Genomic DNA, 19,905 nt, shown 5'->3' with positions numbered 1-19,905 from the left:
CTATCTATCTATCTATCTATCTATCTATCTATCTATCTATCTATCTAATCTCCACATACCAAAAGTTCTCGGCGGGGTGTTCCTCATTAATTTTTAATAGTGTAAAGGGATCCTAAGACCAAAAAATTTAAGAACTACTGATCTACAGGGATGATCCAAATCAATAACAAAGCTGTTCAGGCACTGCAGAATTCCAAATCATCCCGGAACAAGGAAATCATGCTTCCTATATGGTGCATGTTATATATTATATAGAGAGAGCAGTGGGGCATAAAGTCTGGACAGCTGGGCTTGGAGTGAGGAACTCCTGGGTTCCAGGCCTTACCTTTGACTCATACTGGCTATGTACCTGAGCAAACTGTTTAATAATCTCTCTGTGGCCCCAGGCAAATCTCTAAGATTTTAAATTAGAGGTGAGTTGCTTTTCAGCATCAGCAGGAGATTTCACCCTGGGACTTCTCCACACTGATGGATTTACAGGATCACCACTCTACCTCCACGGCGATAAAAAAAAGTGCATTGTCAGGAAGATGGACAATTTACAAAACAAGAATTGCTAATAAACTCTGAGCTGACCAAGATGGTGAATCAGAATTGCTGAGACCATTCCCTAAACATTTTACTCACATGAGGTTTGAGTGAATTTCCCCGGGGGCTTTGTTACCTGGACTTACCATTCCTTACACTCTCCTACATCATGGACTTTATTCTAAAGATGCTGGTTTAGACTAAGCTATTCACAAATGCTAGATTTAGAGATAGGAGGCCTTCTAGTCCACTGCCCTTATATTACAGCTGGGGAAACTGAGATACCAAGATCACCCAGATGTTAGAATAACAGAGCTGGGATTTGAAGCCCCCAACTGAATCTGGGGTTCTCTCTAAAAAGAATAATGATGTTCATATGGTATTTTAAGGTTATGTATAGATATATATAGGTGTGTACATGTACATACATACTGTTGTATAGGGCTGTTGTAAGGATCAAATTGTATATAATGTGCATTATATAGCAATACATAAAATATATAAATTTACATATAATGTACATTATATATGTGTGTAAGTATATGGACATGTATGGTATATATAATTATATATATAATAATACTACCTGTTCCACAGGGTTGTTGTAAGGATCAAATTTTTTATATATATAGTTTATTATAAAGAAATATATGACATAAGTTTATTATGTATTAAGATATATGTATATAATATATAAATATATTATATATGTATAAGTGTATATGTATACATATGTATACATACATAGTCTATATAATTATATATATAATACTACCTATTCCACAGAGTTGTTGTAAGATTAAATTCTATCTACCCATATATATTTAGAGATTTGATTATATAATATATGTATAGATAAAATTTGATACTTACAACAGCCCTGTGGACTAGGTAGTATTATTATCCCTGTCTTATCGGTGAAGAAACTGAGGTCTAAGAGTGAATTGCTGAGGGTCACAAAGTTAGGGAGTGATTGCGGCCAGTTTCAAAGTTGGGTGTTTCTGACTCCAAATCTAGCATTCTATCCACAAGGCCACCAATGGGGATACTAGCGGACTGCTTTCCCCTTCCCACCCCAGTCTGTGACCTCTGGGTGCGAGAAATCCCCTTAGATCAGGTGCCTTTACTCTCCTCCTTTTGAAACCCAGCTCTTGGCCTCTTTAGGCTCACTAGTTTCTGCCGAGGTTTAAGCCCAGGAGGCAGGTTGTATCAGAGACCCCATTAAAGGATAATGTTCCAAGAAAATTGTTCTTTTGAAGCTCTGATTTGAAACTCCTGGTGCTCATTAAAAAGGCAGCAGGGTGCCTGGAGACCTGTTACTGAGAAGGGCCCAGATGAGCCCCAGCCTTTGCAAGATTCCTCTGCTTGCACACTCAGGGTTAAGAGCACAGCCATGGAGCAGAGAGAGCAGGCCTGCAATTGTGTGTCTGGTAGTAATTTCAGGGCCACGTCACTTAGGGAGGAAAAGTGCTTCTGAAATGCTGACCAGTTTGTAATGGAAATACCATCTTAACCTTAAAATCCCTAGTTTTCCTAATTGTACACATGCCAATGTCCCCCTGGAAACTGTCTGGCCAGAACACAGCTGGCTAGTTTCCAGGATTATCTGCTGCCGCTCCTCAATGGAAAGGAGCAGAGATGCAGGGTGAGGAATGTCTTCTGGGGACAGGCTATACTGTGTGGTTGTCCTTGTTTGCCTGGAGCAGACTAGAAATTTGTCTGAGTTGGGAGGAAGCCTAACTGTGAGGTTACTACCGTTCAGCCTGGTGGTGATGCCTGCTCGAGGGCGTGTTGTCTCTGAAATGAGAAAGGGCAGCTAAATTGCTAGTGAACCAGCCCCTAGCTCCAACAGATTCCACAGCACTTTGTAAGAGCCTACTATGTGCCAGGGCTGGGAGAAATAGAGAAAGAACCGTAATTGTCCCTTCCACTTGAGGAAGGAGCGATACAACATAAACATAGAGGAATATATAGAATATATATGTAATATACAGAAAATGTATATTCTCTGAGGAGAGGCCCATGGGAATGACCGGACTGCCATAGGGGTCCACGATGTTGTTGTTTGTCCTTCCTTTCAAAGAGGAACAATGGTATCACGGTGTTGGGATAAAAGAGTGGATGGTGGGTGATGTTTTGGCTTGTGTGAATTGGATTTAAGTGAGGCAGAGTTGCACAGAGCTGTCAGCTCCTCTCCTCCTGAGTCACCAAAGTCCGGCGGCAGGACGAAACTCAGGGTGACTAGTGATGGCCTGGGATGCACTGGGTGACCTTGGCATCTTTGATGGCTGACAAGCTTTAAGCGCTCCCAGTGCCTGCTTCAGCCACCTTCACGGTACTGGAACAAATTGTTCTTATCCACTTTGTCCACTGGGGGAAGTCTTCATGTGCTTTGGGTAGACACCCCCTTAATTTACCAATGGCTTGAGGCTTGTGGGTTAGCCTCAACCTGGTTTAGCCCATCTTCAGAGATGGTCTTGGGCGGGGGCTGCTGAGCACGCTACTGATTCTGGGAGCTACAGGTGAGAGATGGGTGACGGGTGTACACCAAAGGTGGATGAACATCCCTGAAAAGTTCACCAGACTGCCAAGGGGGGCATGACACACAAAAGGCTAAGAAATCCTGTTCTAGTAGGTCCTTCTTACCTCTAGGATAAAATACAAGTCTTTCTGCTTGGTTTTTCAGGCTCTTGGCAATCTGGCCCCACCTTCCCAGGGCACACGACTGCCCTTCAGAGGGCATTATATATGTATCTAATCAGCTCTCCTTGCTGGCCCCCTTCGTGCTACTGTGTATCCTGTTTCTATGTCCTTGTACAAGTTGTCCCCTGCATCTGTAATGTGTCTCCTCTTCCACTCTGTCTCGTAGAATCCTTAGCTTACTTCAGAGCTCTGCCCAAGTACCACCTCCTTCGGGTAGCCTAATAATCCAGAAATCAGACAAGCCTTTCTTGATCCTGCAGTTGCTAGTGCCCTCCTCCAATTATTTTGTATACACTTAGTGATTAATTTTCTAAGAATGTCTACCAACCCTCTTCCTCCTTTTTGGTAAGGAAGTGGTAATCTTTCTAGTGGTAATCCATTGCCTTGGGTCAACAGCCCCTATGCTTTATTATGTTGCTTGGGTTTTTATTAAGACTCTGTCCAAAATTGTTGTGGTCCATTTTCCAGTTCCAAAGGGGCACATTAAGCCCGGCATTGCCTGGGTTTTACTTGTTTCAAACTGGTTTTTTTTTTTTTGCACACAGCTGTGATTTAAGGACGTCAGTAAGTCTCTTAACATATTTAGCCACAGACTTTGATATCTTTATGTTTGATTTGTCTTGCCTGGAGGGGACCAAGGTGTTTATAGGAATATCCTTCACTCATCGGCTCAATTTTGTCTCCGGATCCAAAAGCAAAGCTTTTAGTCTCTATCTTTCCTTGGCATTAAGAGTTTCACACTTGTTGAGTTTGAATGCCATTTGGGTATCATTAGAAAAAGAGTCCACAAGATGTTAATATCCACAAGATATTACATTCATTTTTTGGTGAAATCATGTAGCTTGAATGCCATCAGTTTTTATCAAGTAAGTAATAAGATGTTTGATTCTCTTCCTCTTTAATTCCAGAAGCCATGCTTAGTTCTATTCAGAAGAGATGATGATGGAATTAAGGTTAGGTAGAACCATAATGGTTCTAATAGGGCAACTAGATGGCAGTACAGTGGATAGAGTGCTGGGCTTGAAGTCAGGAAGACTCATCTTTCTGAGTTTGAATCCAGCCTGACAATTACTAGCTGTGTGACCCTGGGCAAGTCACTTAACCCTGCTTGCCTCAGTTTCTCATCTGTAAAATGAGCTGGAGAAGGAAATGGCAAATCACTTTAGTATCTTTGCCAAGAAAAGCCCAAATGGGGTCACAAAGAGCTGGACACAACTAAATTGACTGAACCACAGCAATAGAACCATAATGGGTTTAAGTTTTTTTTTTAAATTTTATGACATTTATATCAATTGTTCTTGAAAATACTACATTTTGCATCAATTGTTCTTGATCTTAAAAGTGTTGGCATATATTTTAAATAGAGGATAGTTTTCCTCATGGGCGTTAAATACTCTGGCATTTTGACTACATTTGTATTTATTTTATATTTTTGTAGTATATAAGTAAGGCATGAGTATGAAACAGTCAAAGACTTTGCAATGATCAACAAAGGCTGTATAAGTGTTATGGTGCACCAGGGCAACTTTTCACTATCAACAATAATTTATATTTTACATTCCTAGAAGTTTTTGCCACACTTTTTTTTTTTCACATGAGTTCATGGAGCTCAGAAAGGCGATGGCTGTGCTGACTCACCTTCTCAGCAATCCTTAGTTATCAGCTGGAACTATCCATAAAGTTAATGTAGGTGAATATGAATGCAGAAAGGGATCACTCCACATTCTTTCCTTCAGGGATCAATAAAGACAGATGAAAAGCCTGCTGCTGGATCCCTCAGTTCTCAGGCATGGACCTTAGGTTACTATTGGATCTGGGCCAAGGACTAGCCTCAATCTTTGCTTCTGTTGATCCAAGCAACTGTAAGAGATTGCAGCCTGGCATTCAGTTTCAATCTATTCCAAACCAACCCAAGATGTGCAAAAAATACTCATCATTACAGTAAACTGTTTCCACTTGGATGGACGTTTGCCCTCTCGTCATTATCACCATCATTAATAACTCAAATGCACTTAGTAATTACAGGGAAAGCAACAAAATTGGTGATACATAGAAAATAGTGCAAGAAATATCAATGTCCAGCACCACTTACTTAAGAGGTTTACATTACATTAATAATGTAATTAATAATGTTCCATGTCTATAGTCTCTTACTTCTGCAACAAAGGAAGGGAGTTATATTTTCTCTTCTTTTATTCAGGGAAAATGTTGGCCAGTAAATTTACAGAAAATTCATTTTATCTTCTTTTTGTTCTTTTTATTTATATTGTTGAAGTTACCATGTATATTGGCTTTCAGGTTCTGCTCATGTCACTGCATCATTCATATAAGTCTTTCAATGCTTCTCTGAATTCATATTCCTCATTTCTTATTGTACAGTCATGTTCCTTTACATTCATATATCACAGTATGTCTAGCCATTCCCCCATTAATGAGCATAAATTTTATTTCCAGTTCTTAGTTACCATCAAAAAAGTGCTATTATGAATATTTTGGTGCATATAGGGCCTTTTCTCCTCCTTAAAATGAAATCTTTGATCTCCCAGCAATAGTATTTCCAGTTGAAATCTGACTTGTTCTCAATCAATCAATTAACAAACATTTTAAAGCATGTTCTGGGCAATGTGGATACAAAGAAAATAATTAAGTCATCCTTGGCTTCAAGGGGCTTACATTCTTTTGGGGAAATAGCATGTACAAGTACAACTCAATGCATATAAGTAGGCACCTGAATGGTGTAGTGGAATGCTGAATCTGGAGTCAAGAAGACCTCAGTTTGAATCCTGCCCTACACACTGAATAGCTGTATGATCCTGGGAAAGTCATTACCCTCTCAATGCCTTGTTTTCTTCATCTGTAAAATGACAGATTTTATGAACGTGTCATATAAAACCTTACATAAATTTACAAATCTGTCTTGTAAAATGAACTGGGTGTTCTCTGTAAAGTAAATATAAATGTAAAGGAGTTGATCTTGTAACGTTCCCCAGCTAAGAACATTATCATAAGGTGTTAAACCATCAATATCCCTGTATGATGTGTTTATACCTTCGCTGATAAAATTCAGCAAAGTAGCCTTTTGGACAAGCAGGGCTTTAGTAACTAAGATCCAGTTTTAGAGTTCAGGGTCAAGGGAGTCCAGGTTCTGGAATGCTTAGTGGAAGAGACTTGTATAGAGAGGGAAGAGGGCATCTAGTGGTGGAAAAAGAGATATCCTATCCTGCAGTTGGAGAGTTCATCACAAAAGAGGGTCTAAGGCACAGAAGAGTAAGCAGAGACAAACACACTCCAGGCAGGTAGTCATAGATAGTCATAATAATAATAATGATAATGATTATAATAAAAATAGCTAGCATTTATACAGTACTTTAAGGTTTGCAAAGTGCTTTGCAAATCTTACCTGATGTCATGGACATAGAAGGCAGCTTTGAGGATCAGGGGCACTGGCAGCAGAGAAGAGAGTCAGCTATAGAAAGGAGCAGGTTCTAGGAACTCAGCTAAGTAACCCTCCTAGCAGAGATGCTGAACCTAAGGGGAGAGGTGTGAGGATTCTATAAAGAGAGAAAAGACTTCCAGACCTTAGAGCACCAGGAATGGTGAACCCTTGCCTGTCCTGTAACCTCCATGTGTCCCTCACTACCACTGTACTCGTTTCTCATTCTTCCCAAGGATACTGTGCATATTTTGGGGAGATTATACATTAGGTTTAAGGGGGAAATGTTTTACAGCTACTCTTTTTACTGTGTTATCTTATTAAATACATCTTCCAAGAAGGAAATAGTACTTGATCTAAGCTTTGAAGGAGATGAGGAATTATTAGAGGAGGAAGTGAGGAGTTAGTACATTGAGATATTGGGACAGCCTGTGTAAAGGCATGAAAATGGGAGACAATGCCACTTGTGAAGGATGGGTAGATTATTTTGGCTGGACTATAGAGTTCTATAAAAAAACTGGGGAAAATAATTTTAAAAAAGATAGGGATTAGATAGATGATTTCATTGACGTAGGACATTTCTGGGTAAGAAAACTCCACCACCCAATGAAGGTTGGCAACTTCTTTGTAACTTATACTATTAGAGAGTTGACCTGAGGTTAAGTGACTTGCCCAAGGCCACACAATATGTGTCAAGGAAGAGACTTGAACACACATCTTCTTGGCTATAAGTCAGTCATCTATCCACTATGCCATGCCGATGGAAAGAAAGAGTACTGTATTAGGAGTAAGAGGGCCTGTATTTGAATCTTGGCCCAGCTACATACTAGCTGTATGACTTTAGATGAATCTGGGCCTCATTTTCCTATCTGTAAAATGAGAAACTTAGACCAGATAATTTCTAATGTCTCTTCCAACTCTAAATCCTATAAGCTTACCAATCCTCCCTGTTTCCTAGAAAGTTAGCAGAAGAAGACATAAATACTTGGAAAGATATTTGTTGCTCATGGTTGAACCATGGCAATTTAAGAAAAATGACCTTGCTACTCACATTTTGGAAACACTAGACAGAGCCATACCTAAAATTTGTTTTAGAAATTTCCCTGGAGTTTTTTCAGGTCCAAGGCAAAAAGAAAGAAATATAATCTCCTTTTTTGGGATCAAGACTTATTATCAGGATTGAACCTAGTTCTGTGGGATCCTGGAGTTCCTTGTTTGGACCCCTTGTCCTTCAGGGTACAATAACATGGGATAGTTAAAATCCACATATTATCCAAAAACCTTGGTTTACTGATTAGTTTTGACCTCCCCTTCTAAGAATTGCTATGAGAAATAGAATAGTTTGGCTTAAGATTCAGCTCCTTTGATTTCCCCAGCCTGAATTGAGGAGTGAATGGGCAAGGAATTATTAGAAAGGTAGGGAACCAGAGGGAAAAGGAAGAAATCAAGGGTTAACAGAGTCTATATGTATAGCTAGATGGCATACAGAATAGGACACTGGGACTTGGGGTCAGAAAGACCTGTATTTGAATCCTGCCTCAGACACCTGCTAGTTATGTGACCCTGGGCAAGTCACTTAATTTCTTTTCGCTGGAGTTTTCACATCTGTAAGATGGGGATACTAATAGCACCTACCTCATAGCTGTTTGGCTCTGGGCAAGTCACAACCTCTCGGGCTCAGTTTCTTCATCTGTAAAAATGAGGATAATAGTAACACCTATCACACAGAAATTTTATGAGGATCAAATGAGAAATATATGTAAAGTACTTTAAAAACCTTAAAGCACTACATAAATGATATTAGTAGTATAATTATAACTAACTTCCAAATTAAAAAAAAGCCTAGATACTTCTAGATAAAATAATTTGCAAACAGAACCTAGAAAACCAGCCTCTCCCATGATCCTTTGACTGTTCAAAATTTCCCCTGCCTCCCTCCTTGTATCCATTTAATTATGGAAAAATTGGTTCCATGCACCTCCTTGGGTTTGAGAACCAGAAATAGATTCTCCAGAGAGTCATGCCTCATTTGGATAATAACATGATTTTATGCCCTAGCTACACTCATGCTCTGCACCTTCCTGCATGCAGAGGTTCCATTCTATCCATACCATTGTTGATTGGGTTGGCTTTGGATTGTTACCTCCCTCCATCACCACAATGAAGGCAGGGAGACCAAGAGCTGGCGCCTGGGAGCCTCTCCTGAGTGTGGGTAGATGGCGGGGGACTAGACTGGGATCTTGCCTCAATGACAGGGTAAAATACTCCAATACCGCAGAGAGGGAAGGGGATGGTTTGTATTTAAGAAGGAGGGCAGTGGTGAAGAAGCATTGTGCATGAAGAGAAACATTTTCCCCATTTGAATGACTTCTCCACAATTACATGGAAATGACCCGACCCAGTGGAGAAGAAACATGGCTGAACATGCCACAGCGATCCCTATGGAATCCACTCAAGGGCTCTTCTTTGAAACAGAAAAGGGGGCCAAGAAGAATTCCTACAGCAGCCACGTAATTAGCCAAGGGCCCATGGGCCTCTAGCCTAAGGAAAGTTAGGTCATGCTTGAAAGAAATCAGACAGCCGACACATAAGAATTTTAAGGAAAGCTGAAAAACAAACACTCAGCATTTAAATGGATCTGTGCTCCTAGAGTTCATTTTCTTCCAATGCATTTTGGTGTTAATGCTAAGGAATGGACTGGACAAAACTTGGAAATCTGGTCAATTTTTCTTTTTGCTACAATAATAGAAATTATATGCAAAAATGCTTTTAAAAACATCTTTGTTGCTGTCTCTTTTTTACGCCACATTTTCTAACATAGACCCCTCCCCACCAGTGAATTCTTCCTTTTCTTTTGGTTTTATTTTTTTCAATTATCAAGCATTTAATTTTTTCTCCTTCCACCTCCTCTGCCCCCATGGAAGAAATAAAAATAAAAACCAAACCCTTGTAAAAAATATACACAGTCAAACAAAACAAATTCCCACATTGGCCACGTCCAAAAATATATGACTTATTCTACACCTTGAGTCCATCATTTCTCTGTCATCATCTTTCCTCTGGAATCATGGTTGGTCATTGCATTGATCAGTGTTTTTAAATCCTTCGAAGTTGCTTGTTATTATGATATTGTTGTTATTGTATAAGTTACCCCACCCCTCTGCTGAAACTGTTCCTTTCATTATTTCTTATGGCAAAACAGTATTCCATTACATTCACATATCATAATTTGTTTAGCTATTCCCCAACTTATGGGCATCCCCTTAGTTTCCAGTTCTTTGTCTCTACAAAACAAGCTGCTACAGTGATTTTGTATGAACATATCATTTTCTTCTGGTTTTGATCTCTTTGGGGTAGAGGCTTGTGATCGGGAAAGGAGGTGGAGGTAGAGAGAGTTGGGGAGAGGAGAAATCCTAGTCTTTTGGCTTTGAGAGAGGACACATAGTTCTGGTTCTTTTCAGGGAGAGGTACCTGGAGGGAAGTAAAGCCTCCAGAAAGAAGCCTCCATAGAGGAGCTGCCATCTTGAGGGTGTCCCTATCCCCAGTTTTCTGCACTAGAGACCTAGGAGAATTTCCCCTTGGGTGGGATAAGGAACTCTCTCTTTTGGTTGAGCGGAGATATTTTAATTGCAGTGGGACAGTTCATTCACCTGATGTATTATTATCTGGTATATGCTCATCTGTATAACTTCTGATTTCTGTTTGTTGTTGGGTTGGATAAATGGGTTGATTCACTATTCACTATGTGTGATGACCTTTGTGTAACTGGTATTCAATGGAAAAGAGTCAAGCCTTTGGATACAGCTTGGGGGACTCCTCTGTGAAGGGATAGTGACCAAAATGGTGGCTTGAACCTAAAATCATTTTCTCTAGACTAACAATATTTGGGGAGCAGAAAGATATAATTCTAGTCTGGCATCCTCCTCTCTGAGGAGAAGAGAGTGAGATAACTTTGTGGCTCCAATCTCAGGCTCCCCTGAGATCCCCATCAATTCCCACCAATTCCCACCAATGTGGGAATTTGTTTTGTTTGACTGTGTGTATTTTTTACAAGGGTTTGGTTTTTATTTTTATTTCTTCCATGGGGGCAGAGGAGGTGGAGGGAGAAAAAAATAAATGCTTAACTGAAGACTTAATCAGGGGGGCAGGAAACAAAATCTCCCTTGGAGAGAAGTGGAGGAGACTCTTGAGAGATCTATCCATGCCCCTCTATGAGCCACATCTAGACAAACTTACATGGGCAACATTCATACACACACACACACACACACACACACATACACCCTTTATAGACTTATTGCTGGGTAAATTCTCCCTTGTAACAAATAATTAGCAAAACTGATTTCATAAAAAGACCTCATTTGTTGTCCTGTGTATCATTCTATACCTACAGTCTCCTACCTTCTTATTAAAAGGAACAGATTGAGCTTTATCTCCTGTTTTCTATGTCCAACGTTGGTCTTTATATCCACTGCCTTTTACCATCTTTATTCATGCTATCCTACTCATTGTGTATATTTCTCCAATTTGTACTTACTTCATTATACATCTGTTCACACAAAACTTCCCATGGTCTCTGAGTTCCTGATATTTGTTGTTCCTTATTGTATAATAATCTGGAGAAGGAAATGGCAAACCACTTGCATATCTTTGCCAAGAAAACCCCTTGGACTGTTGGTCCATGGGGTCCCAAAGAGTTGGACATGACTGAATGGTTGAACATGGCATAGTAATGCCATGTTCATATAGCATAATTTATTCAGCCATCTCTCAATCGATGGGGATCTACTCTGTGTCTATTTTCTTGCTAACAGCAAGAGTGAATATGAATATTTTTGTAAATATGGGACAAGGTTACTTTTAAGGGATGATTTCCACATCAGAAAAAATGGTATTTTGATGTGGAAGCAAAACCTCTAGGGCCTCAATTATGCTAAAGGTATTAAAAATTAAATTAAAATACTAGGATAGTGTCCTAATCTGATGTCCTTCTCACTTTAACTGAAGACTTAATCAGTCTTCCCTGAATAGAAAACTCATTCAGTTTCAAGGAGGGATTTGATTCCCTAGAATTAAGATCATTAAAGAAAAAAATGTTTTTTATTGTGGCCCAACTGAGAGTGAGAATATCTTCTTGTTTAATCTAATTAAGAGAATTATATCTTTGTTCTTAGAGAGTTTCCTGGAACACTTAGATGTTAAATGATCTGCCCAGGGTGACACAGCCAGTATATGTCAGAGGTGGGACATGAATTCAGGTCTTTCCAAGTCTGTAAATTACAGAGAAGGTGACAACCTGCATTGGTAGAAAGAGTTTCCTCACTTGGGAATTTTCTATATCAAATGAGATCACAGCTCCAAATCTCTCCCTCTTCCTCCCTCTCTCTTTCTCCTTCTCTCCTCACCCCCTCACCCTGCTCCTCTCCCTTTCCTTCTTTGTTCACCTTTGACCAGATTGAAAGGGGAATCCTTAGACTAGGGAGTTATGAAAGATGGAATAAGTGGTGTCTGGAAGATATTTCTCCATGCAATTGACATTATTATTGTTCTGCTTAAATAAATTAAAAAAAACCCTCCTAATCCTAAACTATGTACTTTTATTTTACATTGCTGTGGAATTTTGTCTCTTGTTTCATGATTCCTGTAAAATATAATTGGGCTTTGCTTGGGTTGGAGAGAATTCCAGTTAGCAAGAGGAAACTGCCCATTTGGACCTCTTTCCAAGCAGAAATATTTGTTTATTAATAAATTGTTTTTGACAGATTTTGACCAAAAATGGAGAAGACACTTTTTCTTTCACATAGTGGAAGGCATCTTTTGTGGAAGGATATTTATATGAAATACCAGTAGAATAAAAGATATTGCAAGGCTTTTAAATTTAATTCTCATGAATGTATTAGCTCTACATGGATATGCTTACTGAGCATTGCAGACAGGGTGAGGGGACACTTGATACCTCCAGAGCTATCTTTCTATGCCATTGATTGTTTTTGCAAAGAAATGAGATCAAGGACAATTGGGGTAATGGAGAAAAGTGAATTGGCAAAATGCTCAAATACCTTAATGGAAGTTCTCTAAGGACTGAAAAGTTCTATACTTCATTTCAAGCCATCAGTGATGGCACAACAGGTCCCATAGGGTATTTCTAGACACATAATGGCAGGCACTATACTAGAACAGTTACAATCTTTTCTGTTCATTTGACTTATTAACCTACTCTAGAAACAGTACACAGGATTGCTTCAGTAAGAAAACAGGGTTCTTTGCCCCCTTTTTGTCCCTATATCTGGGCTGGCCTTCCCCCTGCAGGTGAAGAAACAGCTAATGATTGAGAGCCAACTGATGGCAATTTGGTCAAATATGATTTTGACTGTATGAGAGCTCACAATCCATCAATTAAACTAGTCAACTAACAAGCGTTGATTAGATACCTACTAGATTAGATGATTTTCAATATGTTTGGTTTCCTTTGTAATTCTATGGATTTTACTTTCTATACCTAAGAATATCATACTGGCTTTACCATCTTTCTAAGGGGTCCATGATACAAAAAAAAAAGCTAAGAACTTGTACAGATGGAGAAGAGAAGATGGCTCAGGACAGACTTTTGGTGGTATATTCATGTGACATGTTATGGATGATCCAGCCAAGGAGACTGAGAAGATGGGGTCAGACAGATAAGAGGAAGAACAAGGGAGAGCAATGTCATGAACATCCAAAGGAGAGAGAGAGAGAGAGAGAGAGATAGAGACAGACAGAGAGACAGAGACAGAGAAAGACAGAGACAGAGAGAGAGACACAGAAAGAAATAGAGACACAGAGAGAGACAGAGAGATCGAGAGAGAGACAGAGAGACAGACAGAGAGAGAGAGAGAGAGAGCGAGCGAGCGAGAGAGAGACTGGCCACAGTTTCAAATGCAGTAGAGAAGACAAGAAGGATGAGTTCTGAGAAAAGACCACTAATCTTGGCAACTAAGATCATTGGAGAACTTCCAGGTCACATCACCAGTAAGAGGATACATTAGTCACTTTCCCTCAAGGACTGCAAGGCTCCATTCCTCCCCCAAATGAATCATGGATCAGACACAATGACAGTTGAATCCATGGGATGAAGGAGAGATAACCATAGCAAGGCAAAAATCCTTTTGAATTGTCCTTAAGACACCCACTCAGCAGCCTGCCTTCCCCAGCCTTCACACACCCCACAGGGACATGCAAACTGACCTAGGGACCATCTTGAGATGTCTCTCAGCTACAGAGACACTGACAGCACACCCCACCAATGCCACTCCCCATCCACAGCAAGTGGTGGATACTAACCCTGCCTAACCAAATGACAAGGGAGAGGGTACTTCAGAAGCTTTAACCCCATATGGAACGTAGATCAAAGAAGGAATAAATAAGGACACGGCTCATGAAGGAGAGAATAAAATTTCAGAATAAACTGGAAGGGAAGAGAATTAAGAGAATAAAGCAAAGACAAACTTCTTAGAAAAAAAATAGTCCAATGCAGAGCCATACAGATGTCCCATGGAACACTGGGTCTCAGGGTTCAAAGGTGTATTCAAAGGTATTCTACCCTTTACCCTTATTTTGCTCTGGGAACAAGAATAAAATCAAGATTTCCATTATTCCTCCAGGGAGAATAGTGGCCAACTGCCCTCTTGCTCCATATACAATTCGTGTGATTGCCTAGACCAGAGGTGGGGAACTTTTGACCTTATGACCACATGTGGCCTTCTAGGTCCTCAAGTATGGCCTTTTGACTGAGTCCAAGTTTTATAGAACAAATCCTTTTATTAAGGGGATTTGTTCTGTGAAGTTTGGATTCACTCAAAGGGTCTCACTTGAGGACCTAGAGGGCCACGTGTGGTCTCGAGGCCTCAGGTTCCCCACCCCTGGCCTAGACCATAACTCCCTTTCCTAGCCAGCACTTCTCTATGTTGTATACCTTTATTGGAATGTAAACTTCTTGAAGGCCAGGACAGTCTTACTTTTGTATTCCTTTCCCCAGGACCTAATACAGTCCCTAGTACTTAGTAGGTGCTTAAAAATACTTGTTGATTGATTAATTGATGAACAAAGAACTCTTAAATTACGATGGGTTCTGCAGGTTGGGGCTGCAACTCCAGATTGAGTGAGCTTTTCATTTGGGCTCCAGTAGAATGTGAAGGCCCTGAGGCCAAGGACTCTTTCCTGTTTATGTTTGTATGGTATCCCCATTGCAGAGCACATAGTTTTCAAGTAATAAATTCTCAGGAAATTGAATTGTCATGGTGTGAAAATAAATGCTCCTGGCCACGGTTTTAGTCACTTCTGTCAAACAGAAACCATAATGGACATAATATTGATGCCGATCTTTAGTGATTTCTGAAGGTGAACTTTGTTTTGGAGGAGAAGAAATAATTGGTATAAAATCAAGCTGTGGTTTGGCCCACCTCACCTGGCGCTGAGAGTCCCAGAACCTCAGAGCCAGGCTCAATCCATCCCCAAACAAAAGTCCCCTCTGTAACACCCCTGACAAGTGGTTGTCCCCTTGGAGATAGCAAGTGTGGAGGAACCCGGTCCCCTCCCAAAGCAGCCCATTGGGCTTTTGGGGGAGCTGTTAGAAAGCTTTTTCATTCATCAAACTTAAAATTGCCTCTTTACAATTTCCACCCCCTGTTTCTAGTTATGCCTTCTAGGGCCAAGCAAATGTCTAATACCTGTTGTCCTGGAAAGGTATTAGAAAGTCTTTTGAGGGCTTGAAGTCAGTTTAATTCATTCTCCTTTCATCTTCTCTTCTCTCAACTTCCCACCACCCAGGTCCCCCATTTGGTCTTGATGCCCTCAGTCAGAATGTTCTGCCCACTGGTTTCCTCTCAGTTCTAGTTCAGCAGCCAGGCCTCCCCTTGTCATTGCTTCCACCTTTGGAAGGGTGAATTTAACATGAAAGCAAGTCATGAATGTATCAGTTCCTTGGCTTTTTGGCAGATGGTTGGATTAAGTTCTTCATTAGTACAATAACATGAATGAATGAATGAATGAATGAATGAATGAATGAATGGAAATGCATTTATTAAGTGCTTTATTGTGTGCCAAGCACTGGGAATGCAAATAGAAAAAGCAAGATGGCCCCAGCTCTCAAGGACTTCACACTCTAATATGGAGAGACAATTCATAAAAGAAAGTTTAGCTATGGGATAGATGGATGTCAAGGTCCAAGAGCTTTAGGTTATATCAGCAGGTGCCGGAGGTCTTTGAGTGAGGCTAGTCACAGGGCAGATGATGACACCTAGTGGCCTCCATTTCATTAGAAGGAAGAGTCATTGATTCCCATCTCTTCCAGGTCCTGTGAGAAGTCAAGCGGTCCTGGTAGGTTCTGGGAACCAAAGATGGTGGCTGAGAGAATGTAAGGGGGAGGGTGACCTCAGTGTTGACGGGTCTTCTTCTATGGCTGGTTTGTGATCTGATTTCAAAATTCCCAGGCCTGGGACCCATGAGGCCTGTGTCTAGAGGCCTGGGGTCAGGATGATTTGTCAGGCCCGTTGTGGAGTTAGCCTGGCCCTGAAGCAGATAACACCTCTAAGGGCTCTTTCATCAGCATTAGAGCATTGGCATTGAGCTACAACTAGAGATTTTACTCCTGGAAGAAACCATCATAAGCTGCAGCTGAGAAGGGTGGTTTTATTCGATTCAATTCAACAAACCTTTATTAAGCCCCTACTATGTGCCAGGTACTATGGAGATACTGGAGATACAAAGGCAAAAACAAAACAGCTTCTGCCTTCAGAGGGCTTACATTCTACTGGGGATGCAACATCTATACAGATCAGGGTATGTGTGACCTATTGGGTCCCTCAGAGTATGGCTAGCCCAGATTCAAAGGAACCCTTTGGGTTTGCATTTTCCAGAACCATATCTCACAACCCCCCGCTGATGTGCTTATCTTTAATAGGCAGAGGACTTCATTGGTTAAAGTAAGGAATGTAATGAAATTATATACATCGTTAGAAAAATAGCGATAAAACATTCATCCTGTGAGCTTGGGGTATACTCTTCCACAAATGAAGAAAACTTCAGTGAGGGAAAGTTGGTAGGTGCATATGTGGAACATGCATGGAGGGTTATATACACGAGGATCAGACATGGTCAGGGTGTGTGTGAGAGGCTCACACCCTTGTAACATCTGTGGCTCAGGCACTGAGAGGGAGGGGCAGTTAATGCCTTGGAGGGCCCTGGTGCCTTCTTGTGATGCTACCGTTGGGCTGTTCTCCATGGGCCTGCTCACCACCGCACTTGGTACAATATTGCTCATATAGATTGGCTTCCCTGGGTCTCACTCCACCACATGGTGCTTAGCCAGATTCAGTCTCCAGTGGACGCTGCTTGGCTGGAAGCTCTGTCTCTGTTGCCTGCTGGTGGGCAGGACTCCCTAATGCTCTCCCTGGTACATCGCAGCCTTCAACCCCTGCTGTGCTGGACCTGGAGTCTGCCACACCTGCCTGCTAGTTGGAACTCCACTGTTTCCAGCTTCTTCCTGAACTGAAATCCTTAGTTAGCTTTTCCTCAAGGGGAAGAAACCCTCTCCCAGGACCAGCCTATGGAAAAAGGCCTAAATAGAAGCAGCATATGGAGTAGAAGGTCTTGTTCACTGGTATTGTCTGTTCTCCTGTGTAAATACCTCTTCTGATTTCTGTTTTGCTAAGATTTGGATAAACAGTTTCCTTTGCTATCGTGGAACTAGGATTGGGCGGGGGGGTGGGGAGAGTCAAGCCTTATACATAAGGGGTTCCAAATGATAAAGCGATCAAAGATTGGATGGAACCCGGTTATATCTGGTAGACTGACAATGTTTAAAGGAGCAGATGGATACACGTCTAGCCTGATTCCCCCTCTTTCTGAGGAGAGCAGAGGGGTAGCTTCTGCCCTGACCTCCAGCTTCCCCTCGAAAGTCCACTTTGGAGAAAAAGCTGGAGATGAGTATTCTGCCTCCCTGTGAGCCACATGTTAGCATCCCCTGCTACAAGAGGGCCTCACTACACATGTGGGTTCCCCTTTTCCACCTTCTTCTTTACTTAAAGAAGTAGCAAACAGGTGGGTACAGGCACTGGGAAAATCAAGAAAGTTTTCTTGTAGGAGGCGGGCATGTGAGAGGGGACAAGGGAGAACATTCATGATCCTGGGTCAATGGCCATCACACAGCCTCAAAAGATTGCTCTTCAGTACAACTCTGCTAACTTTGCACATCCAGTCCTTTCAGAAAAGAGGAAGGAGCAAGAGTAGACAAGGAGGGGCAGCTAGGTGGTGCAGTGGATAGAGCATCGGCCCTGGAGTCAGGAGGGCCTGAATTCAAATTCGACCTCAGATATATAACACTTACTAGCTGTATGACCCTGGGCAAGTCACTTAACCCCACTGTCTAGTCAAAAAAAAAAAAGAGTAGAGAGGGACCACACTGCCTATGGAGACAGAAGATTGGTCTCTAGCTCTGCAACAGATTGCGGCCCTTATCTTGGGTTGGGGGCTTCAGTTTCCTCACCTGAGGGGGTTATAGTCTATGATTTCTAAGGTCCTGTCTAGCTTCTGATCTAATAAAACTGCTTAAAATGAAGGTCTGGCACTAACCATGCCCTCACTTGAAGGTGGAGTGGGACATTGTCCCAGGAGTAGGCAGAGGCTCTGAGCTGTGGCTGGATCTGGTTCCTGGGGGTTGGGGGCAGGTAGAGGAAGAGTTCAATCACTCCCCTCCCTTCCCCAATCCGCAGGTTAGGAAAGGCTTTCACTCATCCAGCAGCTTCCTATTTTTAACAAATTATTCTTGCCAGCTATGTATAATGTTCTATTGTCCCCTGGCTTCTTTTACATCTCAGCCCACCTTCTGCAGGAATCTGTTCTCAATTCCCCTCAATGCTAGGATGTCCTCTCTGTTGATTATTTGCAATTTTCCCCGTATATAACTCGTTTGGACATAATTGTTTGCATGGTGTCTCTCCAATTAGAAGGTGAAATTTTTGAGACCAGGGACTGTCTTTTGCCTTTCTTTGTATTCCCAGCACTTAGCACAGTGCCTGACACATAGTAGGTATTTAATAAATGTTTATTGATTGACACTGCTAAATCACCCTCTAACAATGGTGCCCGGGAGTAAAGCCTAGGCTCCTTGTCCTGGTTATGGCTTCAATCAGGAAACATGGATTTTGCACAATAAAATGTGCTTCCTTCAAGAGGAATACAATTACCTTACTAAAGAGGACTTCTCTCTGAGCTAAGGCAGTCAGAGTTTTCTTGACAACAACAATAAGGAATCTTATTATTGGGGGAGAAGATTCTAAAGCCCTCACTAGAAAACTATTTGGCAAAAAGACAAGGAGGAATAAGGATTGGTGTTCTTTAGTGGGGAAGTAAAGACTGAGTACATGGTGGGTTTATTTTTTTGCCTCATTTAAATCATACTAAGCCAAACTTTCTAATCTAAAATCGGTCAGCCTAGAGTTTGGTCTACACAGGCATTATTAGCTCTGTTACTGATGTACAAGGGCTGGAGACGATAGCCAAGTAGTCTCTTAAGGTGGATTTTTGAAGGTAGCTCTTAAAAGCATCTCCGAATGATAGCAAATTTGGGATGAAGTCATAAAGGGGTTTAACCTTCTGTGGTTGCCAAAGAAAACATGAGCCACACAACTGCTTTCTCTGACCCGCTCTGTCTTGCAGGCAATCGCACACTCATTTGCAAATGTTCCTCCAGAATAAAGCAATTACTTTTGGTGAAACACATGGCGGCTGAGGCCCCAGTTCTTTCAGCCACCGCCCTTTTTCAGCCTCCTTCCTCTCCCCCTCCCCCTACCTTTCCTTCCCTCCCTAACTTCCATACCCAGAGCCCAGCAATGGATTCCAGCTGGTTATCAGCAAGGAAAGAGCCCAACCCTAAACCCTTTCTCTAATGGCCTGTTTTATAAATCCAGTAGAGTAGTATGTCTTTCTTGAGGAAACTGGAAAATTAAAAAAAAAAGTGGTACTGCCAACTTTTATGCTGACAAAGAGAAGTTTCGATGTCTTTTGGCCCTGCGTCTAACAATGAAAATACTGCGATTATTAATAGTAAGAACTGGGAACTCTACTCTACTGTGCTGTCAGCAAAGAATGTGCTGTTTGCAATGTATTAGGCTCAGGCTTGACAAGTTTAAGGCACTGTGATGCCGCGGTTGCTGGGGACAGATAGATAAAGTAATCCTGCTGATAAATCAATTCTCTAGCCTATT

The sequence above is a fragment of the Vombatus ursinus genome, unplaced genomic scaffold (assembly GCF_900497805.2).
Source record: "Vombatus ursinus unplaced genomic scaffold, bare-nosed wombat genome assembly UNPS02010461.1, whole genome shotgun sequence".
NCBI lineage: Eukaryota > Metazoa > Chordata > Mammalia > Diprotodontia > Vombatidae > Vombatus > Vombatus ursinus.
This window is presented reverse-complemented; position numbering follows the sequence as displayed.